General features: G+C 38.0%; 1 protein-coding gene across 2 annotated transcripts in view; it reads left to right on the plus strand.

The window, feature by feature from the left end:
* Positions 1-2,331, plus strand: part of Zeb2 (zinc finger E-box binding homeobox 2) — a 131,353-nt gene extending 129,022 nt beyond the window's left edge. For both annotated transcript variants that reach the window (XM_046426855.2, XM_046426856.2), the window contains exon 10: positions 1-2,331. This exon is cut by the window's left edge and continues 3,221 nt beyond it. The gene's annotated coding sequence lies outside the window, so the exon portion shown is untranslated.
* The last annotated feature ends 5,207 nt before the right edge of the window (positions 2,332-7,538 follow it).

The following is a 7,538-nucleotide window of genomic DNA, read 5'->3' on the forward strand; positions in this document are numbered from 1 at the left end:
TAAAGGCTGTAGGCGATAACTTTATTAATTCAACCTGAAAATATCAAGCCATTAAATTTTGTCTGGGTAGGATAAATCCCTGTGGCCTCCTTTAAAGCAATGTAGGTCTCTGCTGCCCATGGGGCATATCCATGTCCCAACCCACAAGAGATAGGACCAACAAACAATGAATGTGCAACCTACTCTTTCTCCTTGAAAAGAAGAAAGTGTGCACGAGGGGCGAGGGGGTGGGCAGACCCTGCCTTCCCCCTCCTCTTTCCCGCTTCTCTGTCATTTTTTCCCTAATATCATTTCACAGGCAGGCTCAGAATACCTGAGTCTGAAAATATCAGGATAACACTTGTAAATTTGTGACAATCACTACAATGTCCCATATCTGAGGATTTTTTTTAAAATGCTATTTATCCACTAATAGTATTGCACATAAAAGCTACATAATCTTCCAACTCTAGGGAAGAAGAAAAACTTTTGTCTTATCCTAAGATTCCTTTCCAAGGTCATAAACAAGAAATCCCCCTCCAAAATCAAGAGACATACATTTTAGTAACATCAGATGTATTCTCTTCTCCCTTATCAAATAGTTCCTCTTCTCACACTCTTAGCTCTTAAGTCCCACCCTTTTTTTTTCCCTGGAAGAAGGAGTGGGGAGGGTGATGAAATGTTGGAACAGCTGAACATCCCTGCCCATTTTCTCAGGAGCCTTTGTATTCTGGCAGACCTGTGTAGTCTTTTCTCTTTTTTTCACATGACACTGTAGGCTTAGGCCTGAAATAACTGGCAAGAGAAATGCGTATCAGAATTACTCAGAAAGAACTAAACAAAACATGCATCTTCTTTAGCATTAATTGGACTGGAAGTAGAGTGGAGGGCTTGCAGGAAGGAGGAAATAAGGGACTATATTTGAATAAATACAAATAAATTTTATTAGATACTTCTCACAGATAACTCAAAAAACGGTCATTTAGAAAATCTTTCTGAGGACGTAAGCCTTAATAACATCAAATCTTAGTCACAAATTCAAGGAGATTGCCCAGTCATAAGTTTATGTGTATTTGAACTGAAAAATTGTTAACCACACTATTGCTCTAAGATGTGTGAGGCCATTCAGAGGCTGTGGGCCCTGGATATGCACACAAACAAGTGTGTGTATATCTGAAGCCCCACACATTGTAATAAACACAGCTGCATTTATTTGAGTATATGCTCCCATATACATGTAAAAACATTCAAACAAACACACTCGGAAGATTTATTTGCTTGTGCAATGGGGCAGTTATTCAAATAAACATGCTTGATGCAATTATTCGAATCTTATATTGCATGTTCATCAATCACAGCACTAAAACATGTTTTTAAAAAAGAGGGGGAAAAAACACCAAAGAATTTACACAGGAAAAGTATATGTGAAAACAACCTTATTATAGATTTTATAGGGTAGCTAAAATTATGGCTCCCTCCTTAACTGTAACTCAACTATTCTGTATTCAATGACATTTGTTTCTAATGATTAATTAGTTTACTCACTTGCATTGTATTTGAATGACCACAACATTCAGCTTCATGTAATAGCAAACTTTGGAAATCTGAATTGGATAGGGATGTGAAATCTCTATATTTCAAAAGCAGAATAGTTGTTTCAAGACACCTATGTCGAGGGGATACTAGTTAAATTATTATTGCTTAAATATACACCTATAAATTTTTTTAAAATTATACATGCAACAAAACATTCCTACATTGAAGACATTTAAAAAAATCACAGGTGACTCATCTGATCATTTTATACATTAATAAATATTCCGACATATATGTGAACACATCACAAATCATATTAAACCAAGAGGTAATTTATGCCTCTCTTAAGTATGTACTGACATAACCTAATATACTAAAATGGGAAGGGGCTTTTAGTCACTGAAATATGCATCGTGTAACAAAGATGAAGAAAATATGTGGCTTGTGCCCATCATAAAGAAAGATTCAGACTGAAGGCTTAGCTTTGGTTTTTATTCAATTAAATTGTTAAACTGTGCACAGTGAATTTTTTTTTTTTTTAGAACTTGAGACATTTGTGATGTTGGCTGTTTAAATCTTTGTTACCTTCGCTGTGAATTGAAATTGTACATATTTAGTAAATCATGCAGACAAAACAAACTTTTTAGACAATATTTTTATTGAAGAGTTTTCTTTTCCTGTATCCATGTTAAAAAAAAAAGACCTCCTTTCCCAAAATAAAAATGTCAATACTAAATTTAAAGAAGTATAAAGGAATGATTGCTTCCTTTAGAGCAAAATATTTAAATAAACATGGAGATAATTGGCAGCATGTTATTTTTGGGCTAGTAGGCCGTGTCCAATTTTTTGGGTCTGATGTTGCAGAGGGCCTCTGTTTCAGGGTTGAAGATGATATATTAATCTCCGAATTAAACAAATGCTATTAAGTAACAGAAATAAATCCCTCAGTCTTCATTTGTATATGAAATATGGAATTAGAGAAATGACATTGAGATGATAAGATGCCGAATATGCCACAAGCTAAAACAGTCACCTACCACCGATAATCTAGTATGACATGTTAAAATGCTCCAAAATATTGAAAATAGAAGATGAACAACACTGTTCCCATTTGGCCTTGAGAAGAATATGACAAGGATTCTAATAATTTTAGTCAAAGAAAATGATGAGTAAAAAATACATGAAGATTAAAGCAGTGACAAATGAACTTTTAAGTATTCTAATTGGCCTTTCTCATTCATAGCTTTGATTCCACACAAACTGCAAATCCTGATGATCCTGATTTGTAAGTGCACCCAGTCAGCTTTCTCTCTTTCACTCCATGAAATATGCCTGTTAGATTTGGAAGGAAGGATAAGCCCCTAACATGTTAAAAATAGACTACTGCCCTGGCAAGAAATTTAGCATTGGCAAGCACAGAACTCAGAAGGAACTGAACTAACATAAGGAAACATTCACAGAAAGATTTGTACATTATGATCCTGTTCTGACCATTTCAGAGCAGTCAAAGGGAAGTAAAGAATATGTGTGTGTGTATAGTTTTGCTGAGTTTATGTGTGTACATTTAAATAGCTAGTGTTAACAAAAGACAATGCTCAAGCGATGGAAAGAGAGTCTGAACAGACTTTTCCTATTTTGTTACCTTGCATAAACTGAAAATAATTTAACAGGAAAAATACTAGAAATATATGAAGTTCTGAAGACAGCATCACCAAAAAAAAAAAACCCTTATATAATTTATAATGCCAGCAATAAAATAGCAATAATATCAAATTAACTTTACTCATTTTATAGGAAACTTAGATTTTAGTTTATGACATTTCCTTAAACAAGTATCACTTTTATTCATTCCTAAAACAGTATTATTATAGGGCAAAGAATTATAGTTTTACTCCACTCTCATTTTGTAAAGGAAAAGAGAAATACAGCCTTCAAATTACTTAAAAAAAATATGAATAGATAAAAAGAATACAAATTTAGAAAGGAAACTCAAGAACATCCCCATGCTCGCAGAAAACATTACAGTATATTTAGTGACCGCAAGCAACCTAGACCTTGGTTTTTACATCTCTTCCGAATGACACCACTTCCAACACAAACACCATTTCCCAATCCTTCAGTGCAGCCCAGGATTGGTGCAGACATAAAGGGAGAATACCAACTATTGAATAACCCTCAACCACTTCCTGCAGTCCTGAAACATTCTGTGGAGGTCTACCACTTCATTATTGAACATGCTTAGAAAGTGTGAGTTCATAGGTTTCCGGTGGAAGGTACATCTAAGCAAGAGGGAAAATAGGGAAGTACAAACCACCCTACCCAACTTGTTTTAGCCCTTAAAAAGCTATTACTGGTGTGAATCAGCTGAAGAATAATCAACCTAACATCTAAGTAGAAACTTTTTCTTTTCTGCCACATGAATTGCTTTTATCTTACCAAAGATAATTCCATGGAAAGGGACATTTCAGTCAAACAAATGGTAATGGAACAGTCAACAAAATCTTGGAACAAAAAAAGAGTTCTGACCACAAGAACTGCTTATTATGTACTACCTTGATTTTTTTTAAATGAAAATTACAATCATGATTCATACAAATACTTCTCATGACCCCTTCAGATGCCTTCACCTGCAAATCAGCCTCTGCTATAAACTCCTTCATGGCTTGACCACACTATAACATACTTTATGTCTACATTAAAATTCTCAAAAATCTTGTTCTCATTCTTCAATAAAACTCTCATATGAGTAGAATAGGAAGAAATCTTTATGTTTGTAACAATTGGAAAAATAACAGTAGTTAATCTACCATCCAAGTGTTATAGATGAACAGACTGAAGTCTACATATCCTTGGGAGCACACCAGTTGTTTCTGCCTCCCAGTGATCTAGAAAGCAGTGAAGCACAGACTTAGACTTCTGAGATCCCAGAATCTCAGTCTTCTGAAACATTTTTCAGCACTCTCTCCAAAATACCATAGTAAAACACTCCTTCAAATGGCTATTGAAGCATCAAAAGGCATGAGTTAGTTTCTCTACTTCCTGCAAGAAGCTTGTTCTGGTCTATAAGAACTCTTCCATGCAAGAGTGGAATGAAAATAATCTACTTTGAAAACCCGTGTTACTCTAAGATGTCACACCATCTGAGGGCTATTAACCACTTAGAGACTAGAGTCCCCTTTAACTGATACCCAGAGACATTTTCAATTTTGAGAAATACTCTTCAAAAATTACTAACTACTGTGGATACGTTTTACCCACGAGAGGTTTTTTTTGTTTGTTTGTTTGTTTTTTTGCAAAGGCTCTTGGCAGTGCTCATTTCCATTTAGGATGTATGGTTTCACCCAGCCTCTCCACTCACAGTTTTCAGCCGGAGCCCACTTTCCAAGTCCTCAGCATCATTCTGTTCCTAGACATGACTTTTCTGAACCCATGTGCCCTGAATGATACCCACGTGAACAGAGGAGGAAGAGGGGCAGCAGGTGTGCACGGTGAAACAGGAGCAGTCAGAGATTCATAAAACTTCTGGGGGACTATTGGCATAGATGGAAATAGACCAAAGAGGATCAGGATGTGATGGGATCTTAGACACCCTCTCATCCAAACCATTAGCTTTCCACATGCTGAAGCTTAGAGAAAATAAAACCCCAGATCACTCCATAGTCACAGGCAGAATTAGAACCAAAGCCAAGTGTCCGTCCATTTAGGCATAGATGTTTTTATTGCTTCTGTTAATACTTCCATGAATTTCTATTTATTATATTTAATTCTCTAAAATAATACTAGATATCAAAGTTAATAATGTTCAATTTACTGAGTACCTACTGTGTGTAAGGCACAATATTAGGTACAGACAAAGATAAACCAGGTGGGATTAGTGACTTCAGGTTTCCTACAAACTGATATAAACATACACAAATAAGGAGACTAAAAAGACAGGTGGCTTAGGAACTGTACCTGTATAGACATGTTTCTTTTGTATCATAGTGGTTTCCTCTATTTAAACACAAAATGACTCGATTCCCTCAATTAGGTGTGTGTGTGTGTGTGTGTGTGTGTGTGTGTGTGTAATTTTTCTGTTGTTATCTGTCAATCCTAGGACAGGGAGCTAGACACACTGTTCCGTGTTCCTGGGATACAGTGGTGAAAAAAATGACAATATTCCTGACTTCAGGGATGCACATTCTAGTGGGAAAGGTAGAGAAAAAAACTCACTGTGTAGATCTCTTCAGATAGTATTCTTTTGTTGAAAACAAAAGGTGACGTAATATTGAGTGGAATGGAATTGCGGAGCAGGCTGCCTCAGCTGGGGCTGGGGGAGTATGGGGAAAAGCTTCTCTGAGACAGTGGTGTTAGGTGGAGCCTGAAAGATGAGAAGAAGTGAGCCATGGAAAGATGTGGAGGGAGAGGGCTCTAGGAAGGAGGAGAAGCAACAGATGTAGGTACTGGAAGCAAGGATGAGTTTGGCTTTGGGAGTGCGAAAAGAAGGCCATCTGACAACACATATTAGAAGAGGGAGAAGGGTGACAGATGAAATCAGAGACAGAGAGAATTCAGGGAATTCTAGGGTCCTCTGATCCAAAGTTATGTTTTTTTATGGGTGAGAAAACTGAATTCATTAATCTCTGAAGTTCACACTGTGGGGTTCTGAGGATTCATGGGTTTTTATTCCGAGTGAATGGCCCAGACATGAGGTTAGCAATCTGCTCATGGCCTATTCATAATTTTTTCCCCCAGAAATGGACAGTAACATGACATTATATGCCCCTCTGATTTTGGAATAAAAGAAATCGCATTGCTGAGGCTTTTGCAAGACCACCTGCCTGGTGTCTGGTCACAGGCAGATCTGTCAGACTGAAAAGCAGAAATTGTTTGGCCCAAAGAAAGTTTCATATTTTGGAAACTGAAGCATTAGATACAGCAAACAGGATGCCACTGCGGCACGATTCTGTGGAAGCACCTTCCCCAATCGGCGTGCCCCAGTGCAATCCCCACAGTTGCCAGTTTGCACAAAACAGCTGTGCTAGAATCAGGCATGAGCAAGGGCCTCAGCCATTTCCCCTTCCTCTGAACTTCTAAAAAATACAAAAACTCACAGAGCCGAGAGAGAAGCCAATAAGAAGTAAGGAACATGCAGCAGGTGGTACCATCTGTGCCCGGCTAATTCCAGCCAAAACAATCTGCTCCCTAGAGTTCCCAGTTGTGGAAAAGGGAAGAGAACTGACAGCGGCAGAACCAGGGGAGGGGGTGTAGGAGGGCAAGCATGGAGGCTATTATTCCGGCTTTCAGCCAGTTGGAGGAAGTAGATTATTGATGCCAGTGAACTATTATCTCTCTCCTTTTCTCTTTACAACCACTGTGGGAGATTCCTCCAAAGTCTCGCTAAGCTGGCAAGTAGATCCCACACCTGTGAGACAGACATGCAGGCATTGCTGTGAGTCTGTCACCACTGAGATGGGAGGGACAGGCATTCCCCAGCAAGACTGGCAAGCACAGCCCACCCCAAAGTGAAAAAAAAAAAAAAACAAGAGGGGAGGGAGATCATGTTTATTCTATTTTCCTAGCAACCAAATACCCTCCCTTTCGCATGTTCATTCTTTGAAAATTATCCATGGCTTAAAATGGGCTTATATTCCTCATGCTTTATCCCCAGATTGGCATTTTCTGGAACCACATTCTTTCACTTGATGGACTTCCTCATGAGGAGCAAATCTCCTTTGGCACATTTACAATTATGGGATGAATAAATGCAACCTATTCAAAGATAGATCAAATTGTCTGCTGTGATTAGTTTCCCATTAAGAGAGGGACAGAGAGATAGAGGGGGGCCATCTTTTGCACAGGTGGAGGAGACAGTTATCATTTGAGGGTCCCAGAAAGATGTATCTACTAAAGAAAAAAGTCTTATCTGTTGAAGAATTTTTACTAGTACGTTTAGGTTAAGGCATGTCTCCAGATAGTGTACAGTAGATGCAAATACCTGGGAGGGGTGATACTTGCCTATTAACACCTATTATCACCTTCTC

Source organism: Marmota monax, unplaced genomic scaffold (genome assembly GCF_021218885.2).
Source record: "Marmota monax isolate L192 unplaced genomic scaffold, Marmota_monax_Labrador192_F-V1.1 WCK01_AAM20220418_F8-fsc00048, whole genome shotgun sequence".
Lineage (NCBI taxonomy): Eukaryota > Metazoa > Chordata > Mammalia > Rodentia > Sciuridae > Marmota > Marmota monax.